Raw genomic sequence first — 23,858 nt, forward strand, 5'->3', positions numbered from 1 at the left:
ACCTGACGGAGAGGCCGAGTGGAAGACGGAGGTAAGAGACAAGATGTGGTATAAAGCTCCCAGAGGGAGGGGAGCAGGAGGTCCCGGCCTGGGGAGCGCGTGGCCTTGGACGGGGCAGGAGGGCAGGCTCTCCATTTCAAGAAAATTCAGAAGGAAGAAAGAATGGATTGAAATCTAATGGGGACAGTGAGGATCTGGAAATGGGAAAGTAAAGTGGTTTTTTTTTCCCCCTAGAATAGCTGCAATTATCTTTTATGAAGTCAGGAGTAATATAATAGTAGAAAATAAAATGGTGAACTATCTTCTAATTGATTCAGTCTTGACTACTAACTAGTTGCCAAAGATACCTGAGGATTCAGTTGATGAACTTTGACCTCCTTTGTGTTTTTATAATGGCTAATAATGTTTTTAGTAAAATTGCTGAAAAGGTTTTAAAAATTCCAAATAATCATTTCCAGATAGCTTTTTGGGCCACCTACAAGTAAATCATTTCACAGCTGCTGAAGTGGAGTTTGGAAGTCCCCTACCCAAATGTAAACAGAACCCTCTCCCAATTCACTTTTCTTTTTCTTTTTTTCTTAACCTCAGTCAATAGGACTCAACACTTCCTTTACTCTCTGAAAATTAGAGAGAGGCAATGACTTTGTGTGATCCCCACAGATGGATGCTAGCTTGCATTTGTTTTTTTTTTGAGATAGTCTCACCTTCTTGCCCCTGGTAGAGTGCTGTGGCATTATAGCTCACAGCAACATCAAACTCCTGGGCACAAGTGATCCTCTTGCCTTAGCCTCCCAAATACCTGGGACTACAGGCACCCACCACAACACCCGGCTATGTTTCAGAGACACGGTCTCACTGTTGCTCAGGCTGGTCTTGAACTCCTGAACACAAGTGATCCACCTGCGTCAGCCTCCCAGAGTGTTAGGATTACAGGCCTGAGCCACAGGGCCCATCCCCAAAATAATAAATTCCCGTGTACCTATCACTAGAATCAGCACATACCAGCAGTCATATTTACTCCAGATTTACTCAAAGGCATAAATCATAACTGGTAGAGCTAGTTTCCTTGAGTGTGGAAAAGTCGGCAGAGAGAACTTGAAGATACAGCCGAGAAGGGATAATCACTTAACCAAGGTCCCCAGGAGGCGACTGGTGGCTCAAGGCAGTTCTGAGGAGAAATGGTGGCAGAGCACAGGGAAAAGATTAGCCTGGGACAGAAAAGAGGCCTCCTCTTTCTTTAGCAGAAGGGAAGGAGGCAGGAAGATTCTGAGCTGGTGGCAGGGAGTCTAGGGAGTTTTTTCTGTGAGATAGAACCCCCCAGAAGCCCATCCACTTGTTTAGCCTCAGGGGAGGTTGGTATGCTTGGGAGCTTGAAGAAAATGCAGACGTCAAACAACCCTTGGTGTGGGAGGCAAAAAGGAACTCGGTGTGTCTCTGTAATCAGTGGTTGCTCAGGTCTTTTCCAGATGTGAATCACAGTGCCTACCCTCAAGTTGACCCAAACCACTGGAAATGCATCCCGAGGCTTCTGCACGGATTCTTGGATCGGGGTGCTTCGAGGCAAGGTCAGACTTTATAATGTGGTTCTATTTGCGGGCTGGGAAGCTGGATGGATGAAAAATTTCAGTGTTTTTCCTTCTTGTGGGTTGTGACATAGCTGCTCTGCTTTAAAGACGGCACTTTGCCAGCATTAATTAATTTCATTGTTGATGGCAGTTTTGAGGAAGAAATGGTGACAACCAGTCCAAAGTCTTGAGTATTTTAATGCCAAAATGCCATAAAATCATCAATTATCACGATTGAAAAGGACTTTAGCAATCATTTCATGCAAACATTAACCCAGAACAGAGGGTCATACAGAAACATTGCATAATTTACTGATTTTTCCATCCTCTGTGATTTGGGATTTTCTTGTTCCCAGCATTTTCTTGTTCTGTGTCAGAATAGACTTGACTGTGACAAATATAAAATACCACGAATAGTGTGACACCACAGACGCTGTCACTGCCATTGCCAGGGTGGCAGCAGAGTATACTACTTAGATGAGGTTCAGAACTGTACTTACCCTCATGGATTTCCTTTGGCACAGGAACAGGAAGGGGAAACTGCTGGTCCTGTTTGTAGCTACGTCCTGGTTGGCTGAAGTTTGCCCTCCAGTAGGTGTCTTAAGAAGGGCCCTTGGGAACACGGAGTTCTTGCATGTCCAAAACTGCCTTTTGCCTTTATCCTTGAGTGGCAGTTTGCCTAGATTATCCCACCCCAGATGACTAGCCGCAGTTTCCCCATTCTTCCCTCCTGGGACCCTTTCTCACTTTGAAGAAAGGTGGCATAACCAGTGTGGGGTAAGGATAGTTCACAATATGACTTGAAGGGCTATGATGTTTTAAGTTAACATTCAGTGCAATTATACTATTAATATACATCCTTTTTTATTTATTCCTTTGGGGGGAAATGGTGTCTGTTCTCTGAGATCTTGTTATGTTAGAACAAGAAAAAAATGGTCTTGGACGACACTTTTCTGGAAATTACTCGTCTAACTTGTTTGCTGTTTGAGAAACAAAACAATAGAAGCTACTCTGTGGACCGACCCATGTTTGGTAGGAGTGCAGCAGTAATTATTATTATTTTTATTATTATTAAATCATAGCTGTGTACATTAATGCGATCATGGGGCACCATACACTGGTTTTATAGACCATTTGACATACTTTCATCACACTGGTTAACATAGCCTTCCTGGCATTTTCTTAGTTATTGTGTTAAGACATTTATATTCTACATTTACTAACTTTCACATGTACCCTTGTAAGAAGCACTGCAGGTGTAATCCTACCAATCACCCTCCCTCCGCCCATCCTCCCCTCTCTGTCCCCTTCCTCTCCCCCTTTCCCATATTCTTAGGTTATAGCTGGTTTATAGCTTTCATATGAAAGCCATAAATTAGTTTCGTAGTAGGGCTGAATACATTGGATACTTTCCCCTCTATTCTTGAGATACTTTACTAAGAAGAATATGTTCCAGCTCCATCCATGTAAACATTAAAGAGGTAAAGTCTCCATCTTTCTTTAAGGCTGCATAATATTCCATAGTGTACATATACCACAATTTATTAATCCATTCGTGGATTGATGGGCACTTGGGCTTTTTCCATGACTTAGCAATTATGAATTGGGCTGCAATAAACATTCTGGTACAAATATCTTTGTTATAATGTGATTATTGGTCTTCTGCGTATATACCTAGTAGAGGAATTATAGGATTGAATGGCAGATCTATTTTTAGATCTCTAAGTGTTCTACAAACATCCTTCCAAAAGGAATGTATTAATTTGCATTCCACCAGCAGTGTAGAAGTGTTCCCTTTTCTCCACATTCGTGCCAACATCTCTGGTCTTGGGATTTTGTGATATGGGCTAATCTTACTGGAGTTAGATGATACCTCAAAGTAGTTTTGATTTGCATTTCTCTGATGACTAAGGATGATGAGCATATGTCTGTAGGCTGTGCGCATGTCTTCTTCAGAGAAGTTTCTCTTCAAGTCCCTTGCCCAGCCGGCGATGGGATCACTTGTTCTTTTCTTATTTATATGTTTCAGTTCTCTGTGGATTCTGGTTATTAAACCTTTGTTGGAGACATAACCTGCAACTATCTTCTCCCATTCTGAGGGCTATCTGCTTGCTTTACTTACTGTGTTCTTGGCTGTGCAGAAGCTTCTTAGTTTGTTCAGGTCCCAGTAGTGTATTTTTGAAGCTGCTTCAATTGCCTGGGGGGTCCTTCTCATAAAATACTCGCCCAGACCAATTTCTTCAAGAGTTTTCCTTGCATTCTCTTCTAGTATTTTCATAGTTTCATGTGTTAAGTTTAAATCTTTTATCCAGTGAGAGTCTATCTTAGTTAATGGTGAAAGGTGTGGGTCCAGTTTCAGTCTTCTGCAGGTTGCCAGCCAGTTCACCCAGCACCATTTGTTAAATAGGGAATCTTTTCCCCACTGAATGTTTTTAATTGGCTTGTCAAAGATCAAATCACGGTAAGTAGCTGGATTCATCTCTTGGTTCTCTATTCTGTTCCAGACATCTATTTCTCATGCCAGTGCCATGCTGTTTTGATCACTATTGATTTATACTATAGTCTGAGGTCAGGTGACATGATTGTTCCTGCTTTGTTTTTATTTCTGAGTAATGTCTTGGCTATTTGAGGTTTTTTCTGATTCCATATAAAACGAAGTATTATTTTTTCAAGATCTTTAAAGTATGACAGTGGAGCTTTAATAGGGATTGCATTAAAATTTTATATTGCTTTGGGTAGTATGGACATTTTAACAATGTTGATTCTTCCCAGCCATGAGCACGGTATGTTTTCCATTTGTTAACATTTTCAGCTATTTCTTTTCTTAGAGTTTCATAGTTCTCTTTATAGAGATCTTTCATGTCCTTTGTTAGATAGCTCCCAAATATTTCATCTTCTTTGGCACTACTGTGAATGGAATAGAGTTCTTAACTGTTTTTTCAGCTTGACTATTGTTGGTATATATAAAGGCTACCGATTTATGAATGTTGATTTTGTAACCTGAGACACTGCTGTATTCCTTGATCATTTCTAAGAGTTTTGTAGTAGAATCCCTGGTGTTTTCCAGATATACAATCATATCATCTGCGAAGAGTGAAAGTTTGCTCTCTTCTGACCCTATATGGATACCCTTGATTGCCTTTTCTTCCCTAATTGCGGTGGCTAAAACTTCCATTACAATGTTAAAGAGCAGTGGAGACAATGGACAACCTTGTCTGTTCCTGATCTGAGTGGAAATGATTTTAATTTAACTCCATTCAAAATGATATTGGCTGTGGGTTTGCTGTAGATGGCCTCTATCAGTTTAAGAAATGTCCCTTCTATACCAATTTTCTTAAGTGTTCTGATCACGAAGGGATGCTGGATATTATCAAAAGCTTTTTCTGCATCAATTGAGAGAATCATATGGTCTTTGTTTTTTAACTTGTTTAGGTGCTGAATTATAATTATAGATTTACGTATATTGAAACAGCCTTGAGACCCTGGGATAAAACCAACTTGGTCATGATGTATAATTTGTTTGATGTGTTGCTGGATTCTGTTTGTTAGGATCTTGTTGAATATTTTTGCATCTGTATTCATTAGTGATATTGGTCTATAATTTTCTTTCTTGTTGAGACTTTTCCTGGTTTGGGGATCAGGGTGATGTTTGCTTCATAGAATGTGTTGGATAGTCTTCCTTCTTTTTCTATACTTTGAAGCACATTGAGTAATATAGGTACTAGTTCTTCTTTAAAGGTTTGGTAGAATTCTGAAGTGAAGCCATGTGGTCCTGAGCTTTTCTTTTTAGGGGGATTTTGTATGGTTGATGCTATTTCAGAAGTTGATATAGGCTTGTTCAACATTTCCACTTGATTCTGGCTAAGTCTTGGAAGGTGACGTGCTTCCAAGTATTGGTCAATTTCCTTCAGATTTTCATATTTCTGAGAATAATGTTTCTTGTAATGTTCATTAAGGATTTTTTTAATTTCTGAAGAGTCTGTTGTTATTTCATCTTTGTCATTTCTGATTGATGAAATTAGAGATTTTACTCTTTTTTTTCCTGGTTAGGTTAGCCAAAGGTTTATCTATTTTATTGACTTTTTCAAAAAACCAACTTTTTGATTTATTGATCTGTTGTATAATTCTTTTGTTTTCAATTTCATTTAATTCTGCTTTAATCTTGGTTATTTCTTTTCTTCTACTGGGTTTGGGGTTGGAATGTTCTTCCTTTTCCAGTTGCTTGAGATGTCCCATTAAGTTGTTAACTTCCTCTCTTTCCGTTCTCTTGACGAAGGCTTGCAGTGCTATAAATTTCCCTCTTAGGACTGCCTTTGCGGTATCCCAAAGGTTCCGATAATTCGTGTCTTCATTGTCATTTTGTTCCAAAAATTGGGCAATTTCCTTCTTAATCTCATCTCTAACCCAACTATCATTCAGCATAAGGTTATTTAACTTCCATGTTTTTGTATGAGTATGCAGATTCCTGTTGTTACTGAGTTCAACTTTTATTCCATGGTGGTTCGAGAAGATGCTAGGAATAATTTCTATTCCTTTAAATTTACTGAGGTTAGACTTGTGACCTAAGATGTGATCGATTTTTGAGTATGTTCCGTGGGCTGATGAGAAGTATGTGTATTCAGTTTTGTTGGGATGAAATGTTCTGTAGATGTCTGCTAAATCCAAATGTTGGATGGTGAGGTTTAAATCTAAAATTTCTTTGCTCAGCTTCTTATTGGAGAATCGATCCAACACTGTCAAAGGAGTGTTGAAATCTCTGACTATTATGGAGCTGGAGGAAATCAAGTTGCTCATGTCTGTTAGAGTTTCTCTTATAAATTGTGGTGCATCTGGTTGGGTGCATAAATATTAATAATTGAAATTTCATCATATTGGGTATTACCCTTAACAAATATGAAGTGACCATTCTGATCCTTCCTTACTTTTGTTGGTTTAAAGCCTATTGTGTCTGCAAATAGAATTGCAACACCTGCTTTTTTCTGATTACCATTTGCCTGAAATATGGATGACCATCCTTTCACCCTGAGTCTATATTTATCTTTTAAGGTAAGATGTGACTCTTGTATGCAGCAAATATCTGGCCTGAGTTTTTATATCCAGTAAGCCAACCTGTGCCTCTTTAGAGGATAGTTTAAGCCATTCACATTAATGGAGAATATTGATAAGTCTGGTAAAATTTGGGGTATAGAGTTTTTCAAAAGTTAGTGGACATTTTTAATCCTTTTGCTACTGTGAAAGTTGGAGTTTGATCCGAAGTTTCTGAGTGAGTTTACTTTTGTGGGAGAGGATTGGGCTGGTCATTATGGAGGATATGTCTGAGAATATCCTGAAGAGCTGGTTTGGTTATGGCAAATTTCTTCAACATATGAATGTCATTAAAGTATTTAATTTCTCCATCATAAATGAAACTCAGTTTAGTTGGATACAGGATCTGGGGTTGAAAGTTATTTTGTTTTAGGAGATTAAAAGTCAATGACCACTCTCTTCTGGCTTGAAAAGTTTCAGCAGAGAGATCTGCAGTCATTCTAATATTCTTCCCTTTGTAGGTAATAGTTTTCTTACGTCTGGCTGCTTTCAGAATTTTCTCCTTCATATTAACTTTAGTGAAGTTAATTATGATGTGTCTGGGGGATGTCTTATTTGGGTTGAGTCATGCTGGGGTTCTGAAATTGTCTGCTATCTGAATTTCAGAATCTCTTGGCATGTCTGGAAAATTCTCTTTCATAATTTCATGGAGAAGGGCCTCTGTGCCTTGCAAAGCCACTTCATCAGTTTCAGGGATTCCAATGAGGTAGATATTAGCCTTCTTCGAATTATCCCAGAGCTCTCTGAGAGAATGATCCATTTTTGCTCTTCATTTCTCTTCCTCTTTGAGAGTTTGGGAGCGCTCAAAAGCTTTGTCTTCAATGTCAGAAATCCTTTCTTCTGCTTGGTCCACTCTGTTACTGAGGCATTCTACTGTATTTTTCAGATTTTTGAGGACTGCAAATTCTTGCTTCAATGTCTCAAAATCTTTGTGGTTTTGTCTTTAAATTGGTTGAATTCTTGAGACAACTTTTGAATTTCTCCTCGAATTTCTATTTCCAACTTTTAAATTGCTGCTCGAATTTCTAATTCCAATTTTTCCTCTACTCTATTAATTTTGTTTGCAATCCAAATTCTGAATTGAATTTCTGACATCTTGGCTATCTGTTTATGAATGGGATCTTCAGTTACATCTGCCATATCTTTCCTTGGGGGGGCGTTGATCTACTCTGGTTATTCATGTTACCATAGGTTTTCCGCTGATTCTGCCCCATGATTATTTTACACCTTTTGACTTTTCCCCTGGAGCTTTGCTGAGGACCTGTACAGTGCTATGGCCTGAGAAACTGGGGACCTGTTTGGTGTGGTGGGGCTAAGTGGCTCTGTCTTAGAGAACAGCTGGTCTCTGTTCAACCCTAGTGAAACAGTTACTCTGGGTTAAAGTCTCAGCTGTGGAGAAATACCAGCAATTAAGTCACCCCGCCCCCCACAGGCAACAATTGGAAAAGGAAAATCAAATTTTCCTACAACCGCACACCCAGGACACCACTTGGATAGTCCTTTGGGGATTGGCTCAGTTCAAAAGGTCCAAATCAATTGTCTCAGTCAGCACCTGTCTCAGGTGGAAGAGGTTAAAAGGTCTCTGGCAACTAGATCATAGGGGTCTGCTGACAACTCAAATGTGACTTGCTCCGGTGCTCCATGAAGTCAGGAGGACCCACCCAGCAAATAGAATAGTCTAGGAGGGTTGAGGCCTCCTTCCCCACCTTGTACCTCTGTCATCCCCAGTCACTGATAACCCTGCAGGGCTGTGACCCAGTTGCCTCCAATAAGGAGATACTCCAGGGGTTTGTACCTGCCTGAATCACAAGGAAATCTATGTTTCCTCAGCCAGGCCACTGCTTTCTGCCTCTATCTGGAAGGGGGAGGTGAGGCCTGACAACCTTGGGTGCTGGGGGTTTTCACTCAGTTGCAGCCCCACCCTTGATTGATGTTGCCGACTGAACAGAACAACTTTGCGGAATTTGTTTCTGTCCCTGCTAAATTCCCCTGCAGAAGAGAAGCTGTTTTGAGTTCACAGAACCTGCACCTCAGGCCCTGTCTTTGTTGTTGCCTGGTAGTTTGTATTCACAGCATGGTTAGCTGTCAGTTCTAGCCTCGTGCACTCCTTTGTCTAGGCTGATGATCCCCTGGGGGCCAGGTGCATCTTAGGCTCAGTAAAGCTGTCCTCTGGGTTAGCCCTGCCCTGGAAGTCAGCTGGCACTACGTGTGTGTTTTCTTGTCCCCACGCTCCACCCAGGCTGGTACCACCTCAGGCAAACCCTTTACTCACAGGACCTGCGTTTAGCCAGTGATTGCCACCTGAGAAGATGCCCGGCCTCCTCTGGCCTCCTCAGAGAGACAGGAGGTGTGACTCCAGAATATCCAGGGGTGAGCCCTGTTGTTGTCAAAAACGGCTATTGCTGTGCACCTTGGAGCACTGCTGCTCCAGTGTGATTCCCTCTCAGCTGACTGTCCTCTCTTCACTCCTGTGTCACAGAATCAGCACTGACCAGCTGCAGTCCAGGCCCTGTCCACACCCCTCGAGAAATCACCCAAGAATCTGGACTCCTGGGGGACAGGCCTCCAGACCTCAGAGTGAGAATGGAGGGGAGTGCTGGAAGCTCAGAATTGCAGGTAGAGAATATATACAGTTTTACACAGTTTTATGCCTGGCAGGAGAGTGCCATGGCACCCTAGTAGGGGAAGTAGGTCCAGTTTTTAGAGGGTCTTTCCCATGGAGTATAATGGGAGGACTTTTGAACTCTGCTCGTTCGTTTATGGAGTACTCTGAGCTGTTCTCATGGGGGAGGGGACTCCCGTCCGCTTGGTGATGGATTTTGTACCTTTTGTTTGTATCCTTGGGATTGCAGCTCGCCTCATCAGGGTTGATGTGCATTCTTCAACCTTCTCTCTTGGTGCAGCTCTAATCCACCAGGTTACTTGCTAAATTTCTGTCCTTTAACTCTCCTTCTGGACTGGAGCCTCTGTGGAAAGCTGGCTTCAGTCAGCCATCTTGTCTCTGCCCCTCTCAGCAGTAATTATTAATGCTCCACTCCTATTTGCTCTTGAGTATTGATCCTGGGTCCCTGTGGAGAGTAATGGAAACCTTATAAGTCCCTTCTTTATCCTGAAGGGACTTGCTTGACAGCTCAGTGCTGTGCTCTGTTACTAAGATGGTGGTAATGTAACACTCTTATTAACTTGAAGGGACTTTCTTCCTTAAAATTCAACATGAGTTAAATGAGCAAGTGGTATTGTTGGTTTAAGATAAAGATCTTTCCTACTGTAACTATTTTACAGGGGAGGAGAATGAGGGTCATCCTGCTCAGAGATGTCTGACTTTAAGCAAGCTATTGTTTTTGGTCTTGGGCTTACCTTATCCTGAGAAGTGTTTCCATCCCTTTATTAACTTTTCTCATTAAAAATCGAAACATACCTAATCTTAGGTGCGGTAAAGAAAACACAGTGGGATCATGAACTCTTGGAGTTGGAAATGACAGCAGAAGTCATCTAACCTCATTGCCTAATTTTCCAGATAAGGAGAGAATAATACAAGTTTACTAATAGCCTTACCAAGGTCAGATAATCAGTAGTTATGAGAATAAATTCAGAACCAAAAAATGGCTCATGCTTCTTAGTCCAATATTATTTTTTATCACCTGATCCTAATCTTGGCATGGAGGACATAGAATTCCAGACCTAAACCCTGTAATCTGTTACAGGGTTATAATATTCAGAGTAAAATGATTTAAGAGCCAAAGACACACACTAACAGAACACTGCCCTACTCAAAGACATTCTTGGCTTCCTGTAGTTTTAGAGTCTATTTGAAATATTTGCTTCCTGCCCTTCATACCATTCCAAGAGCTTGGAGACTCATGATGTCAAGATTTCAGATCTAGAACGCAAAATAACAAATCAATCCCATCTAATTTATCACACTTACTGAGTCAGTGAAGCCTGTGGTCTCATACAGAAAAACAAATTGTTTCTTAATGACTGTTGTGGAATAAAGGCTTTGGGAGGTCAAGTCTTTGTAGCTCTCCATCGTCCTTTCGCCCATTGGGACTCTGCTCGTTACAAAAGAGATGTACCAGAAAGCTTACGTCACAAAATAGATGTTAGAGACAACAGATAGTGAATTACACATTTCAGATGCCACAGTGAATGCACCCACCGCTAGGAGGAAGGACAGGTATAAAAGTTTGTCGTATCTCATTTCACAGATTATAATTAGGGCCTAAAAAATTAAGCTCCACAGAATAGTCTCGGTACAGTCAAAAGAAAGACCTCAGCCCTCTGACTACCTGCTATCTACGTCCTCTTAGGTAAGTCACTTAACCACTCTGTACCTCAGCTTCCTTCCTCATCTGTAAAACTGGTGTGATAACAGCTCCTCATACAAACTAAAAGAACATACACACACACACATTCACAGTCAGTCTGGCACAGAGAGGCTAAATAGGTGTCTGCTATTCTTTTGGTTAATGTATCTGAAAGGGTTTCACCAAACTTAACTCACTTTAGGGAATGACAACCTGAAAGAAGAGACTGAACTAGTTTTTTTCAAATGGAATTAGGAAAAAAAACAAAAACAAAATATTTCCCCTGTGGTACAGAATTGCACAAGGGAATGCGTCTGAGAGTAGGAGGGTAAGGGGGAAAGACTGCAGTGTGGTCGCAGAGAAGTATGAGGGCATAAACTTTGTCTTTCAAGATTAATCACCTCTGCACTCATGTTTCCTGGTGACACCACCTCAGCTCACCACAATGTTGGCCAAGCTTCCATTGAATTGTTGGGGTGCCAGTTTCCTAGAGGGCAAGTGAGTATATTAAGATACAACCCGAGGTCTTATCTGAAGTTGCCTGGATGTCACACAGCCAACTAGTGACAGAAGCCCAGGGTTGGAATTCATCTTCTCTGATTCTCATTCCATTTTCACATCTTCCTCACACTTGCTCCTATCACACAGTTGTTTTGTTTGTTTGTTTGTTTCCACTGGGTCATTCTTTCTCTTTTTAAAGTTGAATTTTTTTAAATTAGATAATTGCTTTACACTAATCTCAAAAACACCATGCATTCAATTTCAGTCAGTTAGCTCATCAATATTTGAAAAGCAACAGGCTGTGTGTAAATAGTAGTGAGTTAGGTTAGACCTAGGCTGACTTCTAGTTCTGTCATTTAGGAGCCAGATGACCTTGGCCCGACTACTAACACTGTCACTGCTCACTCTCTTCATCTAGGAAATGGAATAAGTGATACCCACTCTGGGATCAGATTAGGGCTAAAATAGCATTTTTAGGGGACCTGAGATTCTGCATCCTCCCTCTGTGCTAGTCAGTAGCTTCTAGTTCTAAGGAATAAAACTTTTTAAACTTAGTTATAACAGGGAATTTTATCTGTGCCCGTGACCTAAGGGGGTAAGGCAATAGGTACCATGGCACACGGGGAAATGAGGCTTGCTCCTGTGTGAGCAAGGGAGGCCAAGCCCACGTAGGACCTGAGACAGGTGAAGGACAGAACATCTGAAGTGGGGCAGAGGAGGTCTGTGGGCCAGGTGGCTCCCCAGAGAGGACATTCCAAAGGACTGGCTTGGGAAACACCCCTCCTCCAGCACCCCTATGGTGGCCAGGGAGCTTGAAATGTCCACCAGAATGGACAGAAAACTAGTGTGGGGACATCTGAGTAAAATTCAATAGATTAGCAGAGACCAGATATCAGCAGAGTTAGAAGGGATTAAGAATTAGCAGCTCGGTGCCCTCAGCTCAGTGGTCAGGGTGCTGGCCACATGCACTGGGGCTGGAGGGTTCGAACCCGGCCTGTGCCTGCTAAACAACAAAGACAACAACAGAAAAATAGCCGAGTGTTGAGGCGAGCACCTGTAGTCCCATCTACTCGGGAGGCTGAGGCAGAGAACCACTTAAACCAAAGAGTTTGAGGTTGCTATGGCACCACGGCACTCTATCAAGGGTGACACAATAAGACACTGTTTAAAAAAAAAAAAAAATTACCCATGAACCAGACAATCTAGCCTGAAGGCTGTAACCACAAGTTCCTCTCCCATCCCCTAAGACAGTGGTTCCCAACCTTCCTACTGCCCGGACCCTTTAATACAGTCCCTGTGGTTGAGAACCGCTGCCCTAAGACAACCTTGTCTATTACCTGCTTAGTTCTGCCCTTGAGAACTGTTCTGTGATTTAGTGCCTCCACCATGATGACCTTTTTGCAATCAAACCACCCCCTCTGTAATTGAGTCACGAGGCTAGTAACTCTTTACTTCTTCTTTCTCTAAACACACTCCCTAAAATCCCTAAAATTCGAGAGCTCCAATTGGGCGGCACCTCTCTGCTCCCTGTGGGCTGACGAGGTGTCTTCTCTCCGGTCTCAGCATGTCAATTTCTTGGTGCAGTTTTTTCCTCTGCCTCTGGATGTTTGGGAAAGTCCCGTTTTAGAGAATTCTCAGTCCACCTTGCTGCAGCTCCTTCCTGCACCACAGCAAGGATGATTGTTCATAAACAGGCCGTGTCACATTTCCCTCTCCGGGGACAGGCGCTTGAGGGTCAGGATGACCTACCTGCACAGCAGTGTGGTGTTATTTTTTATTATTATTTTTTTTTTGTAGAGACAGAGTCTCACTGTACTGCCCTCGGGTAGAGTGCCGTGGCATCACACGGCTCACAGCAACCTCTAACTCTTGGGCTTATGCCATTCTCTTGCCCCAGCCTCCCGAGCAGCTGGGACTACAGGCACCCACCACAACGCCCGGCTATTTTTTTGTTGCAGTTTGGCTGGGGCTGGGTTTGAACCCGCCACCCTCGGCATATGGGGCCGGCGCCCTACTCACTGAGCCACAGGCGCCGCCCAGCAGTGTGGTGTTAATGATCATCTCCTGCCAGGTAACCCCAGGTCATGGAGCCACGTGTATTTCCAGTATCGTGCTGGGCCACACTGGTCTTCATCCTTGACTTCTACCTGGCCAAACACTCCCATGATTTTTCCCTTATTCAATATGTTCTGTGTTTCTTCATTGATAGGGAGTTCCACTGACACAGGATCCCCCCCACTCAGGGCAGGTCAGGGACCCCCTTTCATTCTCTAGGTACAAATAGGCTACCCTTTCTAGGCCACACCCTCTGGGCTCTAGCAAGTTCATGACCAAAGCAGCCTGAAAGATTTTGGGTGCTTTCACCTTGCATAGGGAGCACACACCCTAATTCCTTCCCTGAGGTAAAAACTGCAAAGATCTAATACCCTGTTTCCCCAAAAATAAGACATCCTCCGAAAATAAGACCTAGTCACAGGAAAGATAAGACATCCCCTGAAAATAAGACCTAACGCATCTTTGGGAAAATAAGACACCGTCTTATTTTCGGGGAAAACAGGGTACTATATATACCCCTAGACAAAGGACCTATGGGAAAGACTTCCAATTTGGGTCTTTGCCTTTGCTAGAAGCTCTGGTGCTTTTTACTCCTTCTGTATTCCTATCTGTCTAATAAAAATCCTATCTTACCTCTGATTTGTGATCCGTGGATTCATTCTTCGAATCATTAAGACCAAGGACCTACTGAAGAAGAAATTCCGGTAACACCATTTTGGTGATATAACTTATTTGATTTTCCCTCCAAAGTTTCATTGGTTTAGAAAACATAATCTTTCAGAGTTTTCACACATAGTTCAGCTACACTCACACATAAACCTTTGAGTAAGTAAATCAATGCTCAATAATATATCCAATCATTTGATTACAGCACACAGAAGTAGTTTATAACAATTGTATTATTTCTGAGCATTTATTCACTTACTCAGAGTAGGAGACACATGTTCCCTTTGAGGCCAGCAGAGTAGCCAAACCTCGGCAATATGCTTGAGCTCAGCTCATCCTCTCTCTGCTTCCGATCCATCCTGCTCTTCTCTTTGTTCTCAGCACAACTGGACAATCTCCCCCCTTGTTCAATCCTGCAAAGCTGTTGTCTGCCCTTAGCTCTCTTCAAATCTTTTCTTCTGTCCCAAGTGGCTTATCAAGAAATATCTTCTGAACCACTAAAGTAATTTTGATGAAAGATTCTGTGTAATTTGCTCCATTTTGTTCCAAAGTACCTTCAAATTACAGAAAAATAAAGTATAAAGCTTAATCTCCCAAGTATTGAATATTACTAATATTTATATTACTGTCAGATAAAAATCTAAAATTTTGGGCATTGATCAAAGACGTTCAAGGGCTTTGTGGAGGGGGGGCCTCTAAAAATGCCTTTACTTAATTAGTATTGGTCCCAAATTCTCCTGTGCTGATGCTTTCCTCAAGGCGATGACTGGTTTCAGACCCTTTTCCTAAGTTTCAGATGATGACCGTGTTGGGAAGTGAAGTCTTTCTAACATTGCAGAAGGACGACTGTGAGTGACAACTCTCTTGGATGTTTCCTGGGACCCAGGGGTCAGGAATGAAAATTGGGCATTTGGATGCAATGGGGATGTGTGGTTTTAAAAAAAAAAAACAGACAAATGATGTGACTGTAACTTTTGGGCAATTTTACACAGGCCCAGTCCCCACTGCCTTGGCTTTGAGTCCTCTACTTCTTCCGACCTTTAGCATCTGTTTCTTCCAAGATTTTGAAGATACCCACTCCACCTTTGTGCCATCTCTCCACACTGAAGTGGAGGGAGCAAATTGGACTCACCCATTCGAGGCAGCTCAAGGCTTGTCCATGGGGGACAGAGGCAGAGCCCACCACCCAGGGACGAGTCTAACTCAGAGTTCCCTCATTGTACTTAGAGCTTCATATGACCTTGGAAATCACATCCCAGCATCACTGAGCTCCTACTTAAAGAACTATTTATATTAATAAGACACAACTATTTATATTAATAAAACACAATCCCTACTCAAAAGTTGCTTATCTCACTGTGAAGCAACTATAAGCCAGGCAAAACAGATTAAGAGGTGTGACAGCAAGATCAAGACTTATTGGTTGGCAAAGGGAAACCTGCTGGGCTTTGAAGATTAAGTAATGTTTATACCTGCAAATATAAAGGGAAATGACATTTCAGGTAGAGGAAAAAGCTTGAGCAAAGCCATGGGGACATAAAGTGTGTTGTGTGGAAATAGAGCCCAGAGAGTAGAAAAGTTCAGAGTAGAGTGAAAAGCTTTGGAGTGGAATAGACCCACCAAATGGTTATGTTAATTTCTTCCACGTACCTATCACAATTGGTACCTACATGTTTATTTATTTGCTTATTGTCTATTTCTTTATAGGTTTATGGATCTCTAATATAGCTATGCTTTTATGGAAATATATACACACACACACAGACAAACTGTGCGCTGTTGCCATCCCAGCTGTCTACCACTCACACTGCTTGCTGCTTTTAGTAAGGCTTTTTATATTTGGTCTTACAGGATAGAAATATTTTAACTGTCATACTAAAATTTCAGTTGTACATCACTCTTGCCAATCCTTCCATTGTAATTCTCGAAGCTGTTGTCTTGAACACCATTTTCCTGATGAATCACTTTCCTCTGGCTCTGTCTTACCTCTTGTGGAGTTTGCAGCCAGCAAGCTGAGTGTCTTCTCACCGCTGATACTCGTGCAGGGCCAGCTCTGAGTCCACTCTAATCTCTGTTAGAAAGAGACAAGGGATCTTTGTGCTATGTATTGCTTAGAAGTGGCAGAGTAGGAATAATTCAATCTAGGACTTTCTGAAGCATTTACAAATTTCATTGAAAAGAATTATTCTCAAGTTCTTATTTTTAAAAATTCAAGAGAATGTTTTGGTTGTCCTCAGAGACTATATGACTGATTTAGTAACTATACTAATAGCATTGCTTTGGGGCTGTTCCACCTTGATTAAAACCTCCCAAATTGGAGCCTTTTGTTCCTGTGTCTTTATCTGTAAAATAGAGTCTATAATGTTGATCTAATGGAAAAATGGTTTAATCATGTTATGAAAGAGCGGCACAGATAAAGCATTTTGTACTCAGTCACCTGAATTGAAGAAATGTATTGAACAGGGTAGCGCTTGTGGTTCAAGGAGTAGGGCACTGGCCCCATATACGGAGGTGGCAGGTTCAAACCCGGCCCCTGCCAAAAACTGCAAAAAAAAAAAAGAAAGAAAAAGAAATGCACTAACTACAGTAAAATAAGAAATTACCTCTGAAAGACCACTTATCTCAGGAAAGACAGAATTACGCCTCAGCTATTTAGTATCCATCTGTTCTGATATTATTATGAACTCTTTGGAAATCAAATCATATCTCCATTATACAACATGCATATTAGATAAATGTGTGATTGTGTGATGTGATTTAAACAATCATTTCTATATTGCTCCCAAGTATTCAGTTAAGCTTAGAGTCCTGTAAGGAAAATGCTAATTATACTTATATCCATGTGGCTTTTTGAAGTTGGGTGCAGGCATAAGACTTGTGTCTACTTTCAAAAGAGAAAAAAAATGAACAAATTCATTGCCTCGTGGGAAATGTTTCTACTGTACCGAGATGGGGATGGTTACATAGTGCCGAGAAAGTCTGATACTTCCAGATTTCAGTAGCAAACGGCCGAGACAGCCTGAAAGGAAGTGGGGGTGGAGTATCCGGGGTAGTGGACATCTCTAGCCAAGAGATAAGGAGCCACAACCAGAGAGGTGAGCTCAGGCAGAGAGCAGACAGCACTGAGGCAAGTCAGTCCAGCTGAAGCCAGGCCCGGACCAGGAAACTCAGAACAGAGGCACCCAAAGCCAGGCACAGTGTCTGAGTTACTAGGAGCCAGGAGTTAGCCAAGTATTCTGGCCATAATAAGAATGAAATCTGTTCTTTTGCAGCAACACAGATGGAATGGGGTCACTGTCTTAAGTGAAACACCTCAGACACAGAAAGGCAGCTACACCTGTTCTCACTTGTGTGTATACACCATATTTTCTTTATCCAAACCCCGTTGATGGACATTTTGGTTGATCCCATGTCTTTGCTGGTGTGAACAGTCCTTCCATAAACATACGCGTGCAGGCGTCTTTTCAATAAAATGATGTCTTTTCCTTTGGGTAGATATCCAGCATGGGATTGCTGGATTGTATGGTAATTCTATTCTTAGTTCTTTGAGGAATCTCCTACTATTTTCCATAGAGGTTGTACTACTTTACATTTCCACCAACAGTGTAAAAGAGCCAACATCTGTTATTTTTTGTCTTTTTAGTAATAGCCTTTCTGATTGGTGTAAGGATAATATCTCATGGTTTTAATTTGCATTTTTCTGATTAGCGACGTTGAACATTTTTTTCACATGCTTTTTGGCTATTTGTCTTTATTTGAAAAATGTCTGTTCACGTCCTTAGCTCACTTTGTAATGGGATTATTTGTTTTGTTGTTGTTGAGTTCCTTGTAAATTGTGGATATCAGGCTCCTGTCAGATTTAGAGTCTGCCAATATTTTTTCCCATTCCACAGGTTGTCTGTTCATTCTATTAATTTCTTTTCTAGGCAGAAGCTTTTTTCTTTGGTTTCATTAAGTCCCATTTGTCTATTTTTGTTGTTGCTGTCTGTGCTTTTGAGATCTTAGTCATGAATGCTTTGCCTAGACCAAAGTCTAGAAGCGTATTCCCCAGGTTTTCTTGTGGTATTTTTGTAGTTACAGTGTGAAATAATTAAATCAAGCTGATCAACATATCCATCACCTCAAGTACTTATTGTGTTGAGAACATTTGATACTCCTTAGCAGTTTTGAAATATACTGTAGGTTATTTTAACTACAGCAGAACCTCTATAAGTTGACCACACAAGGGACTGAAACAGACTGCCCTACATCCATGTGGTAAACCTTTGAAAATTAGGCCAACTTAAGGAGGGGATCACTGCAGGGAGGTGGTTAACTATGGAGCGTCTACTATTGATTCATTATACTGTTGCGACAGAAAAACCACTTCCTCCAGTCTAACTGAAATTTTGTACTCTTTGACTCTCGCCTCTGCAATCCCTCACCACCCAACCTCTGCAACTACCACTGTACTCTCTGCTTCTACGACTTCAATCATTGTAGATCCCCCGTGTAAATGACAACATGTGACATACTTGTCTGCACCTGGCTTATTTTACTTAGCATAATCTTCTCCAGTTTCATCCATGTTGTCACAAAGCACAGGATTTCTACTCCACTGAGTGCATAGAACATGTTTTCTGTGTCCATTCATCCATCAGTGGACGCCTAGGATGAGTCCATAACTTAGCTACTGTATGTGAATAATGCTGCCATCAACACTGAAGTGCAGGCATCTTTTCAACCAGATGTATGCTGCCCCCTTGCTAAAGGAGGTGCTTCTGGGAAAGAACTCATTCTAAAAAAGGAGAGAATAAAGACACAGTTTTGTCTGATAGCAACAGATCAGTCTTTGGCATGAAGAAGAACCTAAGTCTGAGCACTTGAACTCATTTTCTGACTAGACACCTGGTGCTCATGTCAAATCTTGAGAGCTGTTGAGACACGAGTGTGCAGTGTTAGCAGCATAAGGCCATGCTACTTTGGGAGCAGGGTGAGAGTATGACACAGATGTGGCGGGGTAGGAAGACACCTGAATTCCACAAAGGGCAGCTGACCCAGCACAGCTTGGAGTGGGGGGTGTAACAGAAGATGGCCAATACCAGAGGCACGGCGAGGTACCAGGTAGCCAACTTCACAGGTAGGAGTAAGGCCTGACACAATGGGCTCGGCCGGACCTCAGGCGGGCGCCAGCTGAGTCCAAAGTAGCAGGGGGCAGCTTCAGAGCAAGGGCCAGCACTCCGAGCACAGACTTCAGTGCTGTGGACGGCTGCCCTTCCATAGCTTTGGGGCAATCGTATCCTCAGGCAGCGGAGCAGAGGTTGTGGGAACTTATTCCTGAATATATGTAAGTGGTGCCCTGGAGACTCTCAGAAGGGAGGGCAGAAGACTTGCAATAAGGCACAGAAAGACACGTGGCCAACATTCCCACCCAGACTGTGCAGTCTAGGACGTGTTTGTTTCTAAAAATAGATAATTTAATGGAAGAAAAAGGATTTAAAACAACAATGCAAACCTTCTAGCATTGTTTTGGCCAAACTGGTTGAGCAAGAATCATATGCAGTGATGTGGCACCAGCTGATTAGAAAGAGGACTTTTTTAGTCCAAGAGTCTACCACGGCTGGAAGTTAAAGAGCAGAATCCTACCTGTCATTCTGTGATCAAAGACTGATGGTGAAAACCTCTGCAGGCCTCATCCACGCCATGCAGAGGGCAAGGGCTGCGGCCGAAACGCCTCTGGAGCTGCTCCACACTGAGACAGGTTGAGATACTCGAAGCCCTGCACTTCTGAGAATAGATTCCTTGCTCCGTTGTTTCAGGCAAGCCAAGACTTTGTCACTTTTAAAGGGACCAAAGTTTTTTTTTTTTCTAAATAAAAATTCTAGACATATTTGCTAAGATACTACAAAGATGAAACAATTATCATTGGAGTACTTTGAGGATTTCATCCCAGTTTCACTTAAGAAACTAACTTAAGATGTTGGGAACTGAAGGATATAACTGAAGAGGTTATAACAGAGCAGACAGATGAAGTAGGGAGAAAGGAGGAAAGCTAGACAGAAGCCTGTGTGTCGGTGGTAGCGTTTGTGGCTGGGACATTTCTACAGAGGTTACCTAGAAATGCCCGAATTAATTAATCTGGGTAGCAAATTAGTAGAAGACTCTTGTCCGTGTGGAGAATGAGCAGAGGCTAGGATTCCTCTGAGATCTTTCTTTTTAGGGGTATGGCTGTCCATAAGCCCCAAGGAAGCATTTCTGAGCGTCAACCTCTCTCCCTCCCACCCTGTCTACCTGTACCTCCAGGCTCCTGTGTTTTCACCACATAGGCCTGCTGGCTGACAGAGGTGTGTACAGTGAAGGCAGGAATTACAGGCCTCCTCAGAGGGTCCCTAGACCCAGAAAGTTTTGGGGTAAACAATGAACTACAAATATCCTCCTGGTTAATTTAATTCACCTTTGTTAATGAAGTTTCTTCTGCTGGTGACAAACTTGTCTCAGGACAGTCTGTCTCAAGAATGAACTGGTTCAGGTGAGTTTTGGAGAAGGAAAAGCATTTTTCATCATCCCGCTCCAGAGTGGAAGAGGTACCGAGTTCTCTCCGACAGTTGCGAGCAGAATCTTCAAACAACGTAAATCATTTTCAGTGACCAACGTCTGCATCCTCAGACAGTCCAGCAACGGTTGGTGTGCTATCTGCCTCCGTCCCATCTTCACAGCCTCCTTTTGAATCTTCTGTCCTGACCCCAGCCATAGCATACCGGCTGCTCGCAGAGAGAGAAAGCATTCCTTCTCATCTCTCCAACGTAGCTTGGCCTTCCGCTGTTAAATGAGACAGTCCCTCTTCACAGGTGTGAAACGTGTTCATGTGCTTCCACGTTCTGTTCCTCTCCACCGTGCTCATCTGAATCTTCATCCCGGGGTCTGGACGCAAGGCCTGGCATTCACACACTGCAGTGAACATGGCCTCCAATGCTGATTTATCACTAGGCATGAATCTAAGTTCGGTAATAGGTTCAACATCATTATCACCGCCTTCCTCTTCATCAGCCACAGATTCTTTTGATTCTTCTCCAAACTTGACATTCACCCTAACTCTCTCTCATTAGCAGGCATCTGGGTCCCTGGACACTGCATGTGAACTAATGGTGGGGTGTTCCAGTGGGAACCCTCACCCAGAGCCATCCAACCAAGACAGGCGGCTCTTGGCCTAAGGGTGCTGGTGCCAGCCCCTTCCCAGCAGCACAGCCTTGGTGCCTGACTGCGGCTACCAGAGCCCCTCAGCCAGCTCTGGTGGAGGGACACTTTTGCAGAAGCTCATAGCAGCAGGGACTGTGGCAACATAGGCCTGGAGGGAGCCGGGGCACAGCAATCCAGGACCCAACCTTTTTTTTCTTTCAAATAACAGACCATTGCTTTTTCCTGCAGTTACAGGTATAATTTCTTTTTTCTTGTCAAACATAAGGTACCAAATATGATGCAATAAATTGTTTTGAAAAACAACCCCCCCAAAAGCATCAACCTAGAAACAAGCCAGTGAGAGGCAGGGAGGTGGCATTTCCTGGACTTGACCCCTCACGCCCTGTCCACAGGAGAGAAACTCTGAATCTGGCGGAGAGAAGGGTTTTTATCCCTGGAGAAGTGTTCAGAACCGCACAGACCCTGCTCTTCTAAGCCTCCCTTTGCTCTGACTCTGAACTCAGTAAGTAACCTCTGATACTCACCTAGACATCCCCAGTCCCTGATACTTAAAAGACACTGCTTAGGATAGTAAACAAGGTTATTTCAATCACTGTAAACTAATCCGTCCGTATGAGGAATGAATGACTAATGATAGCACAAAGTACATGGTCCCTTCATATCATTAAAAAATAGACATTCTGGTTATAGCGTCAGTTTCTTGGTTGGAAGGAACCTGTCCCTGTCTTCAACAGAATGATTGCTCTTGGGTCAAATCAATAAGATCATTTTTGAACCTACAGAGCTAAGGATCAAACTCCGGGCTGTGGTGCCTCCACAGTGATGGCACCAGGAGAGATCACAGCCGCTGACTAAGTTACTGACGGCATATTGATGCACCCTCTAGCCGCAACAAAAATTGTAAAAAAAAAAAAAAAAAAAAAGACAGGGCAAATTGTCAAAATGTTACTGAGGAATTAAAATTTTAATAATAAATGAAGTCAACAAATATATACACAGATATATGAGAACAAAGGAAAACAAGGACAAGAGTGAAAGGTGCCTGGACATTCATCTCACCCTTCCCCACCCTGTCCAGTCAGTGCCCTTGGTGGCTGACGTCCGCTGCTGCATCAGCTGTGCTCCCTGGTCCCCAGACTCTGTTTGGGAGCAGTAAGTGAGAGATAATGCAGAAAGTATTAGGACAGAAGGAGAGAAAGATCAAGACGCTTTTTCCTTGCAATCTCTCCTTGCCGGGCTGCAGCCAGCCTTCAAGTGCATCCCCCAACTATGGCGGCAGCCCTGCGGGCCATTTCCTCCCCCTGGCTACTGGTTTTCCCAGGGTTCTCATAGTAGCCCCCACCCCAGCCTTTTCTGCTTAGTCCTTTAGTCCCAGAGGAGACCAACACTAGCGTGGCTTTCTACTTTTCCCAGTCCCTGGGCACTTCAGCCTCCCCTATTCCTCCCTGAGTGCTGTGCGTCTCTGTAAATGGCCCCTTCTTTGTTTATACCTTTCAGAGTGCCACATATTCCAACTGACCCCTGCTCTGTACAGGAAGACACAGAAGATGACAAGGTTGTTTTGCTGGTCTGATTTCGAGTACAAAGAATTGGTTGATTCCGGGGGATACATCTAGGAAAAGTGACAGCAACACGAGACTTGAGCTTATGAGGGCAAGCCTGGAGCTCGTCTGTCTTTCTGCTCTGAGAAAGTCAGCAGAGTGTGGGGTCAGTATCCCAGACTCTGGGACCCGGTTGTCCAGGGTCATATCCCAGCTCTGTCCCCGACCTGGAGCAAGTGACTTTATCCAGTTTTCATGTCTATAAAATGAAAAATACTAATAGAAAGGGTTGAAGGATTTTTTAATACCTAAAGCACTTTGAACAGAGCCTCGCAGGAAATGAGCATTACGTGACTGCTTCCTACTGTCGTCCTCAAATACTGTTTCTGGTTGGAGGCGCTCCACAAGTTCTGTCTTATCCCTCGCTTCCACCAGCCAAGGGGAATGCAGAGCAAAGACAAGTAATTTCTCCACTATTCTCATTCCCAGAAACTCAAAAGAAGCAATTACTTTTTGGTTAGCACCAGTAGAATTTTGCACTTGCAAAGTGCAAGCCACAACAGCATTTAGAAGAAAAATTCTCAAAGGGGAAAATACGTTTTGCTATAAAAGTTCCTGTTTAATAGAAGTCTCTGGAACATCGTAGCTAATCATGAGTTCTATGCTGGAAAAACCCAGATGTTTCCTACCTTCCTTATGGAACATCCATAGCCTCACTTTGTCTTTATTCCAGTTCACAGAAGTTAAAAAGAATGATCCCAGTGCTCACTGTGTCCTGTGTTGTGGAAATAGACTCCAATCTTCTCCCCCACCTAGCCTCTCATCCTTTGTCATTTTCGTAGCTAAGGTGATCTTGATTTTCAGTACAAAACTATAGGAAGTCTCTATTCCTTTCCCAGGTTGGGAACTGAACACAGAACCCCCGTAATTGTAAAATCAAACAAAAAACCCTAACATCTATG

General features: G+C 42.6%; 1 pseudogene; it reads right to left on the reverse strand.

Moving 5' to 3' along the window:
* Positions 1 to 20,798: 20,798 nt before the first annotated feature.
* On the reverse strand, positions 20,799 to 21,476 carry LOC128589217 (methylosome subunit pICln-like; annotated as a pseudogene).
* Between the last annotated feature and the right edge of the window lie 2,382 nt (positions 21,477 to 23,858).

This window comes from Nycticebus coucang, chromosome 1, assembly GCF_027406575.1.
Source record: "Nycticebus coucang isolate mNycCou1 chromosome 1, mNycCou1.pri, whole genome shotgun sequence".
Lineage (NCBI taxonomy): Eukaryota > Metazoa > Chordata > Mammalia > Primates > Lorisidae > Nycticebus > Nycticebus coucang.